A 21,086-nucleotide genomic window follows, 5' to 3' on the forward strand; every position below is an offset into this window, starting at 1 on the left:
GTGATCCGTTATAATTTTACCCTATTTCATTTCTGATGTTATTAACTAGGATTTCTTCTTTTCCTTTTTTTTACTTTTTGGGTCACACCCGGTGATGCACAGGGGTTACTCCTGGCTCATGCATTCAGGAATTACTCCTGGTGGTGCTAGGGGTCCATATGGGATGCTGGGATCAAACCTGGGTCGGCCACGTGCAAGGCAAACACCCTAACTGCTGTGCTTTCTCTCCAGTTCCTTCTTCTTTTCTTTATAAGTCTAGCTATGAGTTTATCTATCTCAGTTTTTTTAATATACAATTTCTCTTTATTATTCTTTTTTTCTCTCCAGCCCCTGACTGTTTTATTATTTTTTTTTAAATATGAAACACTTCACAAATTTGCATGTCATCCTTGCGCAGGGGCCATGCTAATCTTCTCTATATCGTTCCAATTTTAGTATATGTGCTGCCGAAACAAGCACTATCTCAGTTTTTTTAAGGGTGTCTGTCAGTCGTCAGTCTTATTTTTTTTAACTATCAGCTCTTGGTTTCATTGATCATTTTTTTTTTTTTTTGCTTTTTGGGTTACACCCGGCGATGCTCAGGGGTTACTCCTGGCTCATGCACTCAGGAATTACTCCTGGCGGTGCTCAGGGGACCACATGGGATGCTGGGAATCGAACCTGGGTCGGCAATGTTGACTGCGTGCAAGGCAAACGCCCTATCCGCTGTGCTATCGCTCCAGCCCCTCATTGATCATTCTTATTGTTCTCTTTTCTATCTCTAATTTTATCTTTTCCTCCTTTATCCTAAGTTTGAGTTCCATGTGTTATTATTTTTCTAGTTCCTTTGGATATTTGGTCACCACTTTGACAATTCATTCTTATAAATGAATATGAGTTTATATTATTATATAAACTCTCTCTTCATCCTACTTCTGCTGTGTTCCATATGTTCTGGTAGCATGTGTCTCCATATTTATTTCCAATTACTCTTTTATTCTTCTTTGATTTCCTCATTGATCTAAAGTTTTTCAGTAGAATTTTTTTAATTTTGAGATTTTTAAAATTTTTTCCCATCTTTCTTTTATTAATTTCTACAATTATAAATAGATGTGGTATAAATAGATACTTGTGTAATCTAAATCTATATGACTTTAATGACAAATGTTTCTCAGTATTTAGTCTGTTCTGGAGACTATCCCACTTGCACCAGAGAACAATGTGTATTTGGCCCTGTAAATGTCTAGTAAGCCTGCCCATCTCACTCATTAGTGGTAATTGTTTCCTTATTGATCGCTTCTCTATTTGATCTGTCCATTTGGTAGGCAGAGGTTGTTAATCTCTCCTGTAATAGCTTGTGTTGCTGTTGATAGCTCATTTCAATAAAATTAAAAGTTGCTTTAAATTTTTTATATATATAAAAATTCTTTAATTGAATCACCGTGAGATACATGGTTACAAAATTATTCAGGATTGCGTTTCAATTACACAATGTTCCAACACCAGTCCCTTCACCAGTGCATATTTCCCATCACCAACCTCCCCAGTTTCCCTCCCACCACCACACCTCTCTAAGCTGCCTCTATGACAGGTTAATTTTCTTCTTTCTGTCTCTCTTTTTGCCACTCTCTTTCCGGAGCATTATGGTTTGCAATATAGGTACTAAAAGTTTATCAGTATATCCCTTTACCTACTTTTAGCATTCAGTTCTTGTCCAGAGTGATCATTTTGAACTATCTTGTCATAGTGACCTCTTCTCTATCCTAACTGTCCTTACACACACACACACACACACACACACACACACACACACACACACACACTCAGAGTCTGGTGGCAATCTTCCAACAGTGGACCATTCCTCCAGGCCCTTGTTTCTACCATCCTTGGGTGTTAGTATGATACAAAGTTGTTTTATATCACACAAATGAGTGAGATTGTTCTATGCTTGTCCCTCTCCTCCTGACTCATTTCACTCAGCATGATTCTCTCCTGGCCATCCATTTATAGTTCCTTCATTTTGGTGCACATATATTAAAGTGCTTTAAGTTTTCTTAGTGTACTGATCCCTTTATCATTATATAATGTTCACCTATGTTATTCATTTCCTTTATTAGTTTGAAATCCATTTTGTCTTATAAAATTATGGCATGCCCTACCTATTTTTGGGTTCCACTGCCTGTATATTGTTTTCCGATATTTTACTTTAAACATATTTTTTATTGTAGGACAAGTAAGTCTCTTGTAAGCAGCAAAAGGTTGGATTTTGTTTCTTGGCCACTCTGTACCTTTAGATGGCAAATTCAGAAGGTTCCATTGATGTTCAGTTAAACTACTGAGATAAAAGATGTTATTGCCATATTTCTATATAAATTCTGGGTGTTTGTAATGCTAGTCTTTGTTTCTCTGTACTTCTTCTATCCCCCAACCTCCCACCCTACCACCACCTTCAGATAACTTGATATCTGCTTGTTATATACTAATCAAGTCCCTTTTGCTTCTTCTTGTTGATTTCTTCTAAGTATTTTGTCTTGAGATTATCATGGAGTTAAGTTCTATGTTTATATCCCCTATTAAATACAAGGCGATTTAAATGTCAAGTTCATTCTAGAGACAACATTATTGCTCTCCTTTCCCATATTTTATGTTTTTAAGTGCCTGACCACTTCCAAGTGGGGTTTCTTTGCCTTTTATCAAAGACCATTTAGTATTTTCACAGAGCTTTGTTTAGTGGACCTGAATTTATTGTTTGTCTGAAAAGGGATTAAAGGGGTTGTTTGTTTGTTTGTAATTACTTAAATTTTAAGTGCTAGCTGGACAACTTATTCTTGATCTGAAGTCTTTTTTCATTCAACATATTGACTATCCCCCCGTGCCTGTTGAGTTTCACATAGTAAACCTATAGTTTTATAGTTTTTCTTTCTTTCTTTCTTTTTTTCTTTCTTTCTTTCTTTCTTTCTTTTCCTTTTTGGGTCACACCTGTCAATGGTCCTTTGTATTTATGTGGGATCTGTTGTAATTTTCTTCAGAGTTACTCGTGGATCTGCACTCAGGAATTACTCCTGGCAGTGCTCAGAGGGCCATATGGGATCCCGGGAATCAAACCCGGGTCGGCCACATGCAAGGCAAACGCCCTACCCACTGTGCTATCGCTCCAGCTCCTATAGAGGTTTTCTTATATACGAGTTTTTGCCTCTGTCTTGCTGCTTTCAGGATTCTATCTATGTCTGGTTTTTGCCATTTTAATTGCATTGTGTCTTGGTGTCATCTATTTCTGTTTATTTTGTCTGGAAGTCTTCAAGTTTCTATTTAGGTGCATGTGTCCTTCCTTCAAAGTGGGGACATTCTCGGCTATAATTTCTTTTTGTGTTTGTCTTTTTGGGCCACAACTGGCTTTGCTCAGGAGTTACTCCTGACACTGTACTCAGAGATCACTCCTGGTGGTGATCAGGAGATCACATGTGGTGCTGGGGATCAAACCCAGGCTGCCTACATGCAAGGCAACCATCCTGCCCTTTGTAGCAGCTCTTCAGCCACTTGGCTGACTATCTGATTCTTTCTTTCTTTCTTTCTTTCTTTCTTTCTTTCTTTCTTTCTTTCTCTTTCTTTCTTTCTCTTTCTTTCTTTCTCTTTCTTCTTTCTTTCCCTTCCTTCCTTCCTTCCTTCCTTCCTTCCTTCCTTCCTTTCTGTTTTATTTTTTTAAAAAAGCACCTAAAGCAGAAGCAAGCCTTAAGAAAAATTTACATTTATTGGCTGATGACTAGCTATACATACTTCAAACATAGCAGAAATTCAAGAGTCTGTCGGGTGAAGCCATGTCTTGCTGAGTGGTCCTTGATGATCAGGCATTATCTTCAAGCTATGTCTCTGGTTCTCAGCAAACACCTGGTGGGTGGACCTGGTCCTTCTGATCTGGGTGAAGGACTCTGAGAAAACTATGAGTTCTCATACTTGAGTTCTCATACTTGTGCTTCATGTGTTTCCACAGTTTCCTCCAACTGGAATGCTCACAGAACACAACCACACCATGATCGAAGTTGTGCTCAAAAAACAGGGAGTCCCAAGTGATGGGAAGGGCAAAGGGGGAGGGGCTGCGGACCAGCAGTGAATGCGAGGACAGGTAACCATAGCACCCTCCTTGTCTCTCCACTACCAGACTCTCTCCTCTTGGTTGTAATTTCTCAAACAAGTTATTCTTCCACCTTTTCTCATTCTCTCTGGATGCTCTATGATATAAATGTTACTCTCCTTGATACTGCCCCATAAATCTCATAGGCTTTCTTTTTTTAATGCTTTGTTTCATTATTTTTGCTTTTTAATGGGTTCCTTGCTATTCTCCTCAAGATCACTGATTCAGTAATCAGCTTTTAATGTTCTGTTGCTTATCCCTTCTCTTATTTGTTTACTTACTATATCCTTTAGTTCCTTGATTTATGATTGGATTTTTTTCCCTAGACTTTATCTGCCTATATTAAATTTATTTTCCATTTATTTTCTTAATTCATTGAGCACCCAGAGGATTGTTGCTTTGAAATCTGCATCAGAGTTTGGAAATCTGTGATATTTTTGAGACCTTCTCAAACTTTTGTTTTTATCTAATGTATAGTCGAAGTGACATCTGCACTTGTTTGCTCATTGCAGCACTCTTTACAATAGCCAGAAACTGGAAGAAACCTGAATGCCTAAGAACAGATGACTGGTTAAAGAAACTTTGGTACATCTACACAATGGAGTACTATGTAGCTGTTAGAAAAGATGAAGTCATGAAATTTACATACAAGTGGTACAACATGGAAAGTATCATGCTAAGTGAAATGAGTCAGAAAGAGAGGGATAGACATAGAAAGATTGCATTCATCTGGGGGACATAAAGTAACAAAATATGAGATTAATACCCAAGAATAGCTGAGATCAGCACCAGGAGGATTACTCCATAGCTTAGTGGCCAGTCGGGCATTCTAGAGGAAAGGGCATCTCAGATAGAGAAGGGAACACCAAATAAAGGGTGTTTGGAGGATCCTCCCAGGAGGGGAGATGCATGTCGAAAGTGGACTATGGACTGAACATGTTTGCCACTCAATGCCTCTTTTGCAGACTACAACACCCAAAAGGAGAGAGAGAACACAGGGGATTGCCCTGCCACAGAGGCAGGGGGGGAGGGGGGAATGAGGTGGGGGGATGTTATCCATGGTGGTGGAAAATGGGCACTGGTGGAGGGATGGGTATCTGATCATTGTATAATCAAACCCAAGCACAAAAAATTGTAAATCTACAACTGTACCTCATGGTGTTTCACTAATAAAAAAAAATTTAAAAAAAAAAACCTTTTGTTTTTATCCATGAATGTAGACCAATTCCTCTGCTTCTTTAATCTGCTTTTTTCATAATTTTCATTACTTTGAGATGAAAAATGAGATGTGATAGTAAATGCTATGAGTAGAGTGGCCAATCTTCCCGGGTTACTGTAACCCAGTTATCCCTTCATGATGATAATAGCACATCCTTCCGAATGGCAAAAAAGCACATGAGAAAATGTTCTACATCATTAATCATCAGGGAGATGCAGATCAAAACCACAATGAGATACCATCTCACACCTCAGAGACTGGCCCACATTCAAAAGAACAAAAGCAACCGATGCTGGCGTGGATGTGGCGAGAAAGGGACACTCCTTCACTGTTGGTGGGAATGTCCACTGGTTCAGCCCTTCTGGAAAACAGTATGGACGATTCTCAAAAAATTAGAAATTGAGCTCCCATTTGACCCAGCAATACCACTCCTGGGAATATATCCCAGAGAGGCAAAAATGTATAGTCGAAGTGACATCTGCACTTGTTTGTTCATTGCAGCCCTCTTTACAATAGCCAGAAACTGGAAGAAACCTGAATGCCCAAGAACAGATGACTGGTTAAAGAAACTTTGGTACATCTACACAATGGAGTACTATGTAGCTCTTAGAAAAGATGAAGTCATGAAATTTACATACAAGTGGTACAATATGGAAAGTATCATGCTAAGCGAAATGAGTCAGAAAGAGAGGGATAGACATAGAAAGATTGCATTCATCTGGGGGATATAAAGTAACAAAGTATGAGATTAATACCCAAGAATAGCTGAGATCAGCACCAGGAGGATTACTCCATAACTTAGAGGCCAGCCGGGTATCCTAGAGGAAAGGGCTATTCAGATAGAGAAGGGAGCACCAAATAAAGGATGTTTGGAGGATCCTCCCAGGAGGGGAGATGCATGTCGAAAGTAGACTATGGACTGAACATGTTTGCCACTCAATGCCTCTTTTGCAGACCACAACACCCAAAAGGAGAGAGAGAACACAGGGGATTGCCCTGCCACAGAGACGGGGGGATGGGGGGATGGGGGTGGGAGGGATATTATCCATGGTGGTGGAAAATGGGCACTGGTGGAGGGATGGGTATCTGATCATTGTATAATTGAAACCAAAGCACAAAAAATTGTAAATCTACAACTTTAAAAAAAATAAAATAAAATAAAGGGGAAAAAAATCAAAAAAAAAAATTCATAAAATCAAATCATAATAAATGACTTTCATGTTAAACATGAAAAAAAAATAGCACATCCTTTCACTCTCAAAAGAGAAATTACTAATAAATAATATAATCAACCTAAATGTCGGTGAACTAATACTGATGTAATAAATAGAGCTTAAAGGGCAAGGGAGAACTAATTTCAAGTGAATGCTAGGGAAGGCTTCTCTAACATGGTGATGTTTTACCACACAGATCTAAATCACAAGGTGCATAAATACAAAATAAATTTAAATCCAACTTTATAAGACAAATAAGATCTGCCTAATACATAGTAGGAAATCAATGATGATTATACAGGGATTAATAACATCCACTCTTTTTTAGGACATTAAAAACAGTATCAAATTTTCTTTAAGACACTCTTATTAAACCAATAACTTTCCAGTTACATCTATATAAGTACATATATGGGCATGAACTATCTCAAAAAGGATATATAAGCAACAAAAGCAGTATTTGCTTCCAGGGGGAGGCATTAAGCTATTGAAGAGTAGGTATAGGCAGAATGGCTGCAAATTGAAAGCTTCTTATTTCTATTTTATTGTCTTTCTTAACATGGTTACATTTTTTTTTTAATCACAGCTATTTCAAACAGGATTTTCAGGGGCTGGTGAGATAATACAGCAGGTAGAGCATTTGCCTTGCATGCAGATGACCCTGGTTCAATCCCTGGCATCCCATATGGTCCCCCAAACCCTATCAAGATCCCTGAGTACAGAGCCAGGAAAAATTCCTGAGCATCATTGAGTGTGGCCCAAAAAACAGAAAAATAAATAAAAAATAAAAGGAGATATTCAGTGTTTCTTTTCCCCTTCAACTTCAGTGACCTTTCCATGCTTGTATCTATAATCATCTGCATAAGATACACAAAAAGCAATATAAATGTTGGAAAGCATTAATTTTATAAATGGGGAGCACCATTTTTTTTTTGCTTTTTGGGTCACACCGGGTGATGCACAGAGGTTCCTCCTGGCTCTGCACTCAGGAATTATCCCTGACGGTGCTCAGGGGACCATATGGGATCGAACCCGTGTCAGCCACATGAAAGGCAAATGCCCTACCTGCCGTGCTATTTATTGCTCCAGTCCCGCATCATATTTTTTTCCTCCTAATTTTTTTTCTTTTTCATATGAAAACAAATAATGTTTGTTACTTGAGGGAGCAGGGAGTCAGGGATGACTCATAAAACTCTTCCCTTGCAGGCATGAAGCTATCAAGTCTAGCCCCAGAACTATTCTTGATGCCAAGTGTGCCAAGTCTAGCCCCAGAACTATTCTTGATGCCAGAGACACTTCCATTGGGATCCCCGGAACTATAATAAAGCGTGATCTCTGCCACACCACAGCCAGGTGTGAGTGAGCACTACTGGCATCTGCAAACCCCTTCGAATACAGCAATTAAAACGGATGAGCAACATAGCTAGTTACACAACCACCAGAGAGTACTATGTGCAATATATGTACAAGTACCAAACTTAAGTGTGCAGCCCTTAGCAAGCATCCTAAGTATTCAAGCACTGCTGGCAAGCATGTGAAGACCACAATCAAATGTGTACAATCCCCTTGCAATAGCAAGAACAATGGGGTGAGACGAGGAAGACAATGAGAACCATTAATTTTTTTTTAAGCAAGTTTTTACAATATGAGCATTCCTTCAAAAACTAGAAGTTGAGCTTCCATATGACCCTGTAATACCACTTCTGGAACTATAACCCAAGGGTTCAAAAAAGCACAGTAGAAATGACATCTGCACTTGTATGTTCATTGCAGCACTGTTCACAATAGCCAGAATCTGGAAACAACCCAAGTGCCCGACAACAGATGACTGGTTAAAAAAACTTTGGTAGATCTATACAATGGAATACTATTCAGCTGTTAGAAAAGATAAAATTGTGAACACCCAATAGGAGAGAAAGAACAAAAGGGAATGCCCTGCCACAGAGGCAGGGTGGTATGGGGGGAATGGAGGGTGGGAGGGATACTGGGATTCGTGGTGGTGGGAAATGGGCACTGGTGGAGGGATAGATATTTGATCATTTTATAATTGAAACCCAAGCACAAAAATTTATAAGCCTACAACTGTACCTCATGGTGTCTCACTAATAAAAATTTTTTTAAAAAAAGATAAAATTTTGAAATTTGCTTTTAAACGGATGGTCATGTAGAGTATCATGCTAAGTGAAATGAGTCAGAAAGGGGGACAGACATAGAATGACTGCACTCATTTGTGGAATACAAAATAACATAATATGAGACTGACACCTAAGAACAATAGACACAAGGGCCAGGACTATTGCTCCATAGTTGGAAGCCTGTCTAATAAGCTGGGGGAGAAGGCAGCTGAAATAAAGAAGGGATCACTAAGTCAATGCTGGTTGAAAACCATCAATATCTATTTCAAATGGAAGATGTGTACTGAAAGTAGATAAAGGACCAAACGTGATAGCCTCTCAGTATCTATATTGCAAACCATAATTCCCAAAATTAGAGAGAGAGTATGGGGGTAATTATCTGCCATATAGGCAGGGAGAGGATTGGAAAAGGGCTGGGAGCACACTGAGGACATTGGTGGTAGAGAATGTGCACTGGCGGAGGGATGAGTGTTCGATCATTGTATGACTGAAACTCAAAGATGAACGCTTTGTAACTGTATCTCATGGTCATTCAATTTTTTAAAAAGTAAGTTTTTAAAAAGTAAGGAAGTGGGGGCTGGAGCAATGGCACAGAAGGTAGAGCGTTTGCCTTGCAAGCAGTCAACCTGGGTTCGATTCCCAGCATCCCATATGGTCCTCTGAGCACCGCCAGAAGTAATTCCTGAGTGCAGAGCCAGGAGTAATCCCTGTGCATCGCCGGATGTGATCCAAAAAGCAAATAAATAAATAAATAAAAAGCAAAAAAGAGAAATCTTTTTTATTGGTTTTTAGTATTGCTTATTATTTTCCTCATATTTAGACCCTGGACTCAATACCAGTAATCTTCATCACTAAGTTCAATTTTGAAGCTTTTATATCTGTTAATAAAATCTATGTGCCATTCAGAATTTCACAGATACTGATAATAAATTTCCTTTAGCAATTCCTTTGGGCGGGGGGTGAGGGGACACTGTGCTCAGGGAACCAATACTTGGTCAAGCCCAGCTGAGAGTTCAGTACTAGAGTCCAAGGATGTGGCACTACTCAGCCCCGTAATGCTCGCCAGGAACTTCTTAGAGTCCTCTAGATCCATTCCGGCAATATTCACGATTCCACGAGCAGAACCTGGGTCAGGGACATGTTCCCTAACCTTATAATACTTCCTGGGACCTCCTTTAGCAAATCTTACTTGCTCAAACATGAAAGTTAACATTTAACAAAACTTTGCCAGGAAAATATGCATACTAGCATCTGCCCAGTATATCAATAACTAGAAAGAGAGATTTTCAAATTATTGAAAGTTAAATTTTTTTCTGTTCAAGCTTCCGCCTTAACACTTTAATAAATTTGACTGAGGAAAATAACTCCCAATTACTCCTCAATGTTCACACTTTTCATAAGTTGAACAATATCTTAAAACTAAAAGTTTGGCATTTTAATCTGAAGACAGAATTAAAATATATCCCAAAGAACGGCTGGAGAGAATACAGTGGGTAGAGTTGCACTGCACATGCCCAGCCTGGGTTGGATCCTGGTACCCTATATGGTCCCCCCAAACCCCACCCAGGAGTGATCCCCAAGCACAGAGTAAGAGGTAAATTCTGAGCACCACCTTGTGTTTCCCTAAAACCAAAAAATTAAATAAAATGCACCCCTCAAAGAGAAAGAAAAAATATGAGTGAAGTGGAACAAAATACAAGATAGTGTTAAGACAGATTTCTCTGCTTCAACTAGTGGCTCTCAAATTCTATTACTGCTTCTTTGATTAAATTAAAGCACAATTAGGATTGAGTACTTATTTAACACTTTGTAAATCCTGCCAAGATAAAAATGCCATTTAGAACTACAACTATTCAAAAATTTCTGCTGATGTTGCAATTACTATTTGAATAAAGAACAGAGTAATCAAATAGATGGAAGTCCCTTTTCAAGGAATATAGACAAAAACCTTACATACTAGCTATAGTGCTGCTCTGCTGACAAAATGCTTTTATGATCTTGCTATCATAAAGAAACCAACCAAAGAAATGGAAGTAGTTGGTGTCACGCTAAAAGATTTTAAGTAAATAAATTAAAGGCTGCATTCAATAATAGATAATAACTACCATTTTTCAAGTGATCCTAAAAATCACATATGTCTTATGTGATAGGATAAAAAGCTATCCCTATTTTACAGTTAAGGTCCAAAACATTTTAAATGCCATGCAGCTGAACTCAGACTATATAAATACAAAACTATACAAACAAGGCTCTGAAACTAGGTCTAAGTAGCTATTCTTGCCCTTTTAACATGGTTCCGTGATCTAGGAGAAACAGGGGAAAGTGGAAATTATTTGTCCTTAACTGATAAGCTTGTGTCCCTACCTTGACTCTCCTTCCTCCCAACACACTACACAAGAAGATTAATCTTCTTAAAGTCGCAGGAAAAGGAAGACAAGGAAATGGAAGGGCTCAAATAATGCTAAGCACTTGACCCTGAATTAGAGAACAGAGAATGCCAAGTAAGGGGACAAAGGGTGTTGGAGGATTAGATGAGGTGGATTACAGAATGACATAGGAACAGCGATTAATGGCCTCGCAACTTCGCTAGGGATAAGGTAAGGTAACATGTGCAACAAAACTGTAAGACTAAAGCTATTGCAAACATGTGAAAAAATTAATAAAGCAGCACTTGGATTAAACTCCTTTCTCAAAACAATCAAAAGAGCTTCTCATGTTCTTCATGACCGCCAAATGAAATCCAAGTTGATTCACTTGAAGTTAGAGGCCTTCTGTGAACTGCTTTCAACCATATACCTTCACTACAGATCCCATAGCATCTCCGTGTTGCATGCAACTCTTCTGTCTCACCGTTTCCTAAATATGCATTTTGTTTTCTTGATCCTAGTTACTTGCTCAAAGTAGTAATTTTACAAGGAACTCTTTTATTTTCCCCACGTTCATTTCTATTTACAGAAAACTTTTTATTTTAAAATATTCAATGAAAATACTATCTGTATTTGAATCTTTAATGCAATAATGCTAATAATCTGAAATCTAATCTGTATTATGTCTCTGATTAAATTAGCCCAAAGTACATTTTGGTCTTTAAAAAATAACACTTAGGGGCTGGAGCGATAGCACAGCGGGTAGGGCATTTGCCTTGTACACAGCCAACATGGCCAACACAGGTTCCATTCCCAGCATCCCATATGGTCCCCCGAGCACCGCCAGGAGCAATTCCTAAGTGCATGAGCCAGGAGTAACCCCTGAGCATCACTGAGTGTGACCCAAAAAGCAAAAAAAAAAAAACCCACTTATATTGAGCCACTTAGATATCACTTAAAATCAATCAAATCTGACAAATCTATATGTCACAAAAATCTGTCAACATATATTTGCATATATGTTCATTTCCTTCACAAAAGTATTGGTTCTAGGAAAGTAGGAATGGATTTTACCCATTTTTATGTTCTTCACCTCTTCTGGTACAGTTTCAAGCATATTATAAACTAAATGAATGTGATCATCCAGCACTTTTGTCTTCCTTGATGAATTATTTCACTTAGCTTAACCCCCTCCAGTACCACCCACGTTGTCACGAAAAGACAGGTTTCATTTTCTTTTATGGCTTAATAGTATTTCATTCTGTATATATACACCACATTTTCTTTTGATCTTTCATCTGCATTGGGCATTTCAGTTATTTCTGTATCTTTTCTGGATATGTACTGCAAAGGTGTGCCTATATTTTTTAATTTGTGCTTTTGTGATGTTATCACAATACATTTATTAATTTGGATTTTATAAACTTTTTTAATTCATTTTAATTTATTTTGGGAGAAGAGGTTGGGCCACACCTGGCAATGCATTGGTATTTCTCTGTGCTCAGGACTCACTCCTGGTCGGGAACCACATGCAGCACAGAGGATTGAATCTGAGTTGACCAGTGTAAGGCAAGCACCACACCCACTCTACTAGCCCTCCTACCTTAGGGGGAAAAAAATTAACTGAATAAAGAAATGAAAGAAAGAAGTTTAGGTCTAGATAGAGTTTATTTTTGGGGGGTCACACCCAGCGATACTCAGAGGTTACTCCTGGCTCTGCACTCAGGAATTACTCCTGGCTATGCTTGAAGGGACCATATGGGTTGCTGGGGATTGAACCTGGGTTGGTCACGTGCAAGGCAAATGCCCTCCCCACTGTACTATTGCTCCAGCCCCCAAGAGATAATTTTCAAACAGATTCCCACAGAAATGTCAAAATCAACTCAAAAAGTATGTTTTGACTTTTCTGTGGCTCTTAAAATAAAAATCATCTTTTATATTCAGTGCAGCCTTAAGTAAAACATGTATACATTTCATAAGTAACTAGACTTCAACTTATTTCCTTGTCTTAAACAAAATTTCATTTATTTATTAGGCATTGTACACAATATAATATTAGGTATTATATATGGAATGCTAATATTTGCAAGATCCAGCAAAGTACTGAAATAAGGTAAGCAAGATCACTAGACACTATCTTCAAAGAGCTCAAATTCTATAGTTGGAGAAGCAATAGGTAAAGAAGTAAAATAATTAAACAAATAGAATCATTTGATAATTCTATTACATAAATTAATAGCATGGTCGTTGCATAACATGGTTTGTCCTTGCTCCTCCTGCCAGGAGCTTAAATTTATTGGGTTACTCCCACCACACTGTTCCCAAAACACACCCAATTCCATCAGACACTACAAATCCTATATTGCTTTTCTCTTTTTCTGATGTCCTTTGCATGGATTAGCAATGTTCATTTTGTATAGACACAGGAAGACAGTTGATGCTATGCTTTTGTAACATGGGAATTAATTGACTCAAAATAATATTTCTTCCTGGGGATCTATCATATTTACTTAACTGAAGCCTTAGTTACCCTTACTTCCTAACACATCCAAAGGAGGGTCCCAGTGAGGGATTGGATGGACCCATGGCAAGCTGTAAGCTACCCTGGCATCAAAGAGGGACAGGCTAAGAATAATGTTAAGAGCACAGTCCTGGAACCAACTCTGTCGGGACCCAAAAAGAAGTAACTGAGTAAGGACACTGCTGGGGTTAGGGAAGACTAACCTGGCCTGAGGACTGTGGTCTGGGATATATAGCAAGACATCCCCAAAAAGAGTTAACCTTTAAGCTTAATATATCTCTTACTGTGTTCATACAAAATCACTAGAAATATTATTATTCAAAATGATTATTTAAATGGATTACTAGCTGAGGAAAGGAGAAAGCAATATGCTCTTAGATGGGATCCCACCCTTGAGCAGATCTCCTACTAGAAGAGTGCTGAACCCCCAGAAGAGATTTTGTCCTTGAGTTAATCTCCTAGAAGAACTTCCCTGAAGAAGGGGCTTTATATCTGTTTCTTGTTATGATAATGTTCAACACCACCTATGTATTACACCAGCCTTCATGATTTCTATATAACTGTGCTGGAAGTGAGAAGGAGAGAAAAGAGGAGAAATAAATGGTGATTGGTGAGTGACTATCAACCAACCCTGACCCCGTTTGTTCCTTCAGGCCCCATTCCTTTGTTCTCCTGTCACCTTCAGCTGGCCTGGAAAGGCAATTCTCCACCAGGAAATGCACGCATCCTCCGCACCCACACTTTTGAACAGACACATGATGAAAAAGATACCATTAACCCTTCAACAATATTGAAGTTGAGGGAGCAGAAGCCAGGCAATTAAAAAGTCATGTATAACTTTAGACATCCCCCCCCCCGCAAAAAAAAAAAAACCCTTAACTACCATTTTCCCTTGATATCTTGAGGACTCCTGAGGATACCAAAATCTCATGCTCATGTCCTTTCTGGTTGAACCTCAGCAACCCCAAGCTCCACACCCAGTTTCAGTTGTTCTATATTTGAGGTTGCTGGAATCTGTGAATTCAGAACTGACAGGTATGAAGAGTCAACTGTATGAAAGAAATACCCATAAATGAACCTTCAGTAGTTCGAACCCATGCTGTTAAAGGCCCATTGTAATAAGCAAGTATACTATAGCTATATCATGGAAAGTTTATTATATCATGAAAGGCTTGGAAGGACGATTGCTTTTTAATGACCCAGCCATGGAGATCTGTGGGAAATGTATTCCAAGTAGAGAAAACAACAGACAACTGGGCATTAGACATATGAGTGACTAAAAGGGCTTCCAGATGATTTCAACCCAGTCAAAAAATCACCCCAGCCTTCAAATTTCTCAGCTGGTATCATAGACACTGTGGAACAGATAAGCCATCTTGCTATACCCTGCCCTGACCTACAGAATGAAATGTCTATTCTTAATAGCTCCTAAATACTGAGCCAGTTTGTTTAGAACAGTAATCAAATTAGCCAGCTGTTTAAGCATTCAGAATAAATACAGGACCAGGAGATAGTATAGCCATTAGAATATAAGGCTAGAAAGCACCCTACCCACCTTGAAGGGGGTGGGTTGAGTTTCCCTCCCTGCCCCAAGCAGCACCCCAGCAGCCAAAACCTCCAGAACTCAACCACTGCCATGCTCAAGGCCATTCTCCATCAGCTCAGACAAGCCTTACCTATAAGGGAACCTGCAAAAAAACCCAGGTATGCAGGACCCGTGACTGAGATCTCCAAGCCTGCTTAGACCGGGACTGGGCCTCCTGTCCTGAGCTCCCAGTTTTTCAGTACCTTGGCAGTCACACCCACAAACTGTCCCTGGCGCCATACAATTTCATCAATGGCCAAGACCCAGAGACTATGAAATAAAGCTCCCAGAAGAGAGCAAACTGAACACCCTCGAGCTCTTACACTCTAGCCCACTGATGTACCAAAAGTAGCACACATTTGTTTGGTTTTAATATACATGCTTTGTAATCTCCTATAAGGACTTAGATGGCTCCAGAGTGAAATACAACAATCTTAACACACTTTCCTCTTATGGTGGTGGGAAGGTGCATGGTGGTGGAATTGGTGTAAATTTAAATAAATTAATTTTTTAAAAAAGTGCTCTACCAAGGTTCCATCCCTGGCACTGCATGGTCCCTTGAGCAGCATGAGGTGTAGCCTTGCAGGTACCCAGCACAGTGAGAGTGGCTTGTTATCCCTGGAAATGCAGTAGAGAACACCAACACATCCTAGGCCCTTGTGCTGAATCTCCAAGGAGCCCCCATACCCACCAAAAGAAAAAGAAGAAAGATACATTAAATGTAGTATGCTATTATATAGTTAAACACTACTTTTTGAAGGTTCATGCAATCCCCAAAAAAGATTCTGAAACCAAGTGTCATTTTACTTACTGAAATGATGCTTGAACAACCAATTACATCAGTAATAAAGCTGGGAGACCAAAAATCTGATGTTTTACACATGAAGTTTACATAAAATTCTTCATAAAATTAACCTTAATAGTTAAGTATATTCAAACTTGATAAAAGTTCAAGTCAAAGCTGTGAAACACATTTCAAATATTGTGTTTCCCTTACATTCCATAAGCAGTTCCCCTGCAACTAATTCTAAGCTCCCATAAGTGGAGCTACAAATAATAAAATAGACTGACTCCAGGTATGCAAGATGGTTAGGAACACAAAGTTTGTTTTTGTAAAGAATTTTCTACATTTGTTCTTAATAGACGACGTTTTTCTCTTTACCTTTCTTCCCCAATGTGTAAAATAAGAGAATTTGCTCATGGATGTTGATATTTTCTTTCAAATAAACTTGATTTGAAATTTGCTTTTACCACAATAAATTATTCTCCTAAGAATTAATTTTGTGGGGCCGGAGCGATAGCATTGAGGGTAGAGCGTTTGCCTTGCACGTGGCCAACCTGGGTTCAATCCCTGGCATCCCATATGGTCCCCCAAGCACTGCCAGGACTAATTCCTGAGTGCAGAGCCAGGAATAACCCCTGAGCATCGCTGGGTGTGACTCAAAAAGCAAAAAAAAAAAAAAAAAAAAAAAAAAAAAAAAGAATTTTTAATTTTGTTAAGCTTTTATTATTGAATAAAGTCAATCCGTTTTCTCTCTGAAATAATAAATATTTAGTGTCTGATCACTTCTGTAATTGTGAGTTCAAAAAGTGTGGGTGCACAACATGTTCATTCTGTAGCCAAGAACCGTTCCTCCAGCCAGCCAACAGCACAGTCAAACGAACTAAGGAACAAGGGACTGAAGGAATGAGGACACAGATTGGTTGATAATCAGTGATCATTTGTTTCACTGTGTAGTAACATAGAAACTGTAAAGGGTAGGGTTGAACACTATCATAAACAATGAACGATGTAAAGTCCTTCCTTCAGGGGAAGTTCTAGGAGATTAACTCAAGGACAAAATCTCATTTTGAGGTTCAGCACTCAAGATTACTAGATCAGCTCAAGGGCAGGATTCCATCTAAGGGCCTATTGCTTTCTTCATTCTTAGCTAGCAATCCATTTATTTCTGGTCATTTTGTATGAACACAGTAAGGGAAATAAACCTTGGGGAGTGGCTCTTCCTGGGGGCATCTCACCATATATCCTAGACTACAGTCCTCAGGCCAGATTAGTCTTTCCTAACCCCAGCAGGGTCCTTATTCAGTTACTTCTTTTTGGATCATGACAGAGTTAGTTCCATGACCACGCCCTTATAATTCTTATGGCATTTAACTTGCCCCTTTTTGATGCCAGGGTAGCTTGCAGGTTTCCCAAGTCCCTCACTGGGACTGCCCTTCTGGTGGTGTTAGGAAGGAAGGGCAACTGAGACTTAAGTCAAGTAAATATGATGGATCCCCAGGAGGAAATATTATTTGGAGTCAATTAACTCCATGTTATAAAAACATAGCATCAACTGTCTTCCTGTGTCTATACAAAATGAATACTGTGAATCCATGCAAAGGACATAAGAAAAGAGAAAAACAACATAGGATTAGTAGTGCCTGATGGAATTGGGTGTGCCTCTGGAGCACCGTGGTGGGAGTAACACAATAAAGCTAAGCTCCCAGTGGGAGTAGTAAGGACAAACGAATGTTATGCAACACAGATGATGATTTTGGCATGTGCTAACAATAAATCACATACTCCAAACTTACAGTTCTTTTAGTGACTAACTCCTGTCTGTTACAGTACTAGTCTTTTGGTGGGGAGATAAGACATTTGGGCCATACCCTGCGATACACAGATGCTTCTCTCTCTCTCTCTCTCTCTTTCTCTCTCTCTCTCTCTCTGTCTGTCTGTCTCTGTCTCTGTCTCTCTCTCTCCTCTCTGTGCTCAAAGATTGCTCCCTGCAGACCATGAAGTGATGGAACCAAACCAGGGTCAGATGCATGCAAGAAAAGCACCCCATACTATCTGTCTAATACAAGTACTGATGTTTGCTCATATTTCATTCCTCAGTAAGTCTTTAAATATTGATTATTCTTATAGATCTATGATTAAAAGGAACTTCTACTTTTTTTATAAGAAAAAAATTGAATTCAAGAGTCTTGAATCTATTTCTGCCTTCACTATATGTGATGAATAATATCAATATAGAGCTGTTTGAGGTGTCAAGATTCTGGAAGTCCTTAATAAATAGCATATGTACTTAAAATTTTCCCATTTTGTTCCCCAATAATAAACTAATATACTCAATGCATAAGGTTTAGAATTTCCTAGATGCTCTCTAAACGTTTTTTGGGGAGATTTAGTGAGTAATGCTTTTTTTTTTCTGTTTTTTTTTTTTATTAGTGAAAAACCATGAGGTACAGTTATAGGCTTACAAATTTTGTGCTTGGGTTTCAGTTATACAATGATCAAGTCCCCATCCCTCCACCAGTGCCCGTCATCCATCCCCATGGGTCCCAGCATCCCCCCCACCCTCATTCCCCCCCCCGTCCCATCCTGCCTCTGTGGCAGGGTATTCCCCCCTGTTCTCTCTCTCTTCTTTTGGGTACTGTGTTTTGCAAGAGAGGCTTTGAGTGGCAATCATGTTTGGTCTATCGACTACCTTCAGCATGCTTCTCCCACCCTGGGAGGGCCCTCACAACACCCTTCATTTGGTACTCTCTTCTCTATCTGAGCTTCCTTTTCACCTAGAGTCTGTGGCTGGCCTTCCATTCATGGAGCAAAATTCCTGGTACTAATCTCAGCCATTCCTGTGTGTCACTCTCCCTTTTTGTTGCTTTATGTTCCCCAGATGAATGCAATCTTTCTGTGTCTATCCCGCTCTTTCTGACTCATTTCGCTTAACATGATACTTTCCATGTAGTACCACTTGTATGTAAATTTCATAACTTCATCTTTTCTAACAGCTACATAGTACTCCATTGTGTAAATGTACCAAAGTTTCTTTAACCAGTCATCTGTTCTTGGGCACTCAGGTTTTTTCCAGATTCTGGCTATTGTAAAGAGTGCTGCAATGAACAAACAATTGCAGATGTCACTTCGACTATACCTTTTTGCCTCTCTGGGATATATTCCCAGGAGTGCTATAGCTGGGTCAAATGGCAGATCAAATTCTAATTTTTTGAGAGTCGTCCATACTGTTTTCCAAAAGGGTTGGACCAGCCGGCATTCCCACCAGCAGTGAAGGAGGGTCCCGTTCTCGCCACATCCGCGCCAGCACCGGTTGCTTTTGTTCTTGTGGATGTGGGCCAGTCTCTGTGGTGTGAAATGATATCTCATTGTGGTTTTGATCTGCATCTCTCTGATGATTAGTGATGTAGAGCATGCATTTTTTAATGATATACTATTACAACATCAAAACGATATTCTCTGTTTCATGGAGAATCTGGATTGAGGTGCTTGTTATATTTCATAACTGTATACTCAATAAGCATCAGGATAAAAAATTCATTTCATCACCAACACCACCCCCAAGCCTATTTGAACTTGGTTCATAGGCTCCCCATGGCACTAGTAAAGCTAAAGAGTTTCAACAACATAAACCCAAACAGATACATACCAAGAAGCATTACAATTAAAGAGCAAACGTCAGGGATAAAGTTCTAAAAACTGCAAGAGAAAAGCAAAAACTCCCATATAAGGAAACTAGCAGAAGATTTCTCTAAGACTGTCAGAAGATTTCTCCACTGACACTCTACAGACGAGAAGGAATGATATAATATACTCAAAGAGTTGAATGGAAAAATACCTAAATCCGGGAATTCTCTATTCAACTAATTTATTACTCATATTTGAAGGAATGATTTTTTAAAAATCTAAATTAAAACAAAAGTCTAAATAATTTCTTGCATTTAAGAAGTGTTTCAGAATTTTTTGTAATCCCACTCAGAAGTAAAAAGAAACACTGAAAAAGTAAAACATGGGAAAGAAGAGTATTATTAGGATGACTAAGAAAACATTCAGAATTTACTTGCTCTCCCTTTAAAATGGAATCTATGCTGAGAATTCTACATGTAACCCAAAAACAAATATTTAGAAGTAACAAAATAGGAGAGGAAAATGGAAACCCATCATTACATGAAAGGTAGTTATAAAAGTATAGGGAGAGAGAATAAATGCATAACAAAGAAATGAAAATAAAACAGCAATACCAGCCAGAAGCCATACTTAAAAAAGCAATAAATTCACTAAATGTCAATGGCCTAAACTCATCAGTCAAAAGATACAGAGTGACTAACGATCAGGAAATAATACCCAACCTTCATCTGTCTACAGCAGACTCACTTGAATGTCAACAGTAAACAGAAAGTCCAAGTGAAAGGTTGGAAAATAAAATACAGGCAAATGGTAGGCTGAAGCATTTAGGGAGAGCCATAGTTATACAAGACAAATGGATTTCAACTACTAAAAGTAATAAGCAACAGAGACGGACATTATTTAAAGATTAAAGGATCAATATATCAAGAAGACAAAGAGTTGAACGGAATACATTAAAATAAATTAAATTAATTAAATACATTAAATTTTTTAATGTATTTGCACCAAATGAAAGAATATTAAAGCAAAAAAAGCAACTACTAATTGGTCTAAAGACAGATATCAATAGTGACACAATAGTAGTAGTGACACAATAGTAATAGGAGATAGTGGCAATGGCAACCCACTCACATCAAAAGGACAGAACAAGCAGATGGACAATCAATAAGGAAACAGTGGCCCCTAATGAGTTAGATGAGCAGGTTAATGGGCATTTACAGGGCCAAACACACATTGTTCTCTAGTGTACATGGGATGTTGTCCAGGAGAAACCTCATGCCAGGTCACAAAATAACTGTCAATAAAATCATGAATAAAATAACTGTCGCAAAATAACTGTCAATAAAATCACATCAGGCATCTCTTTGTAGCACAATACTTAACATATAGAAATTAACCATAAAAAGCTGGGAAAACTCAATGCAATCCCTATAAGGATACCCATGACATTCTTCAAAGAAATGGAGCAAACACTCCTGAAATTTACATGGAACAATAAGCCCCCACGAATAGCTAAAGCTTCACTTAATC

At 38.7% G+C, this 21,086-nt stretch overlaps 1 non-coding gene across 1 annotated transcript; it reads right to left on the reverse strand.

The window, feature by feature from the left end:
• Positions 1 to 352: 352 nt before the first annotated feature.
• Positions 353 to 459, reverse strand: LOC130020866 (U6 spliceosomal RNA). Its single transcript, XR_008792061.1, has one exon. It is a non-coding gene; the product is annotated as a U6 spliceosomal RNA (small nuclear RNA).
• Between the last annotated feature and the right edge of the window lie 20,627 nt (positions 460 to 21,086).

The sequence above is a fragment of the Sorex fumeus genome, unplaced genomic scaffold, assembly GCF_029834395.1.
Source record: "Sorex fumeus unplaced genomic scaffold, SorFum_2.1 ptg000013l, whole genome shotgun sequence".
Classification (NCBI taxonomy): Eukaryota; Metazoa; Chordata; class Mammalia; order Eulipotyphla; family Soricidae; genus Sorex; species Sorex fumeus.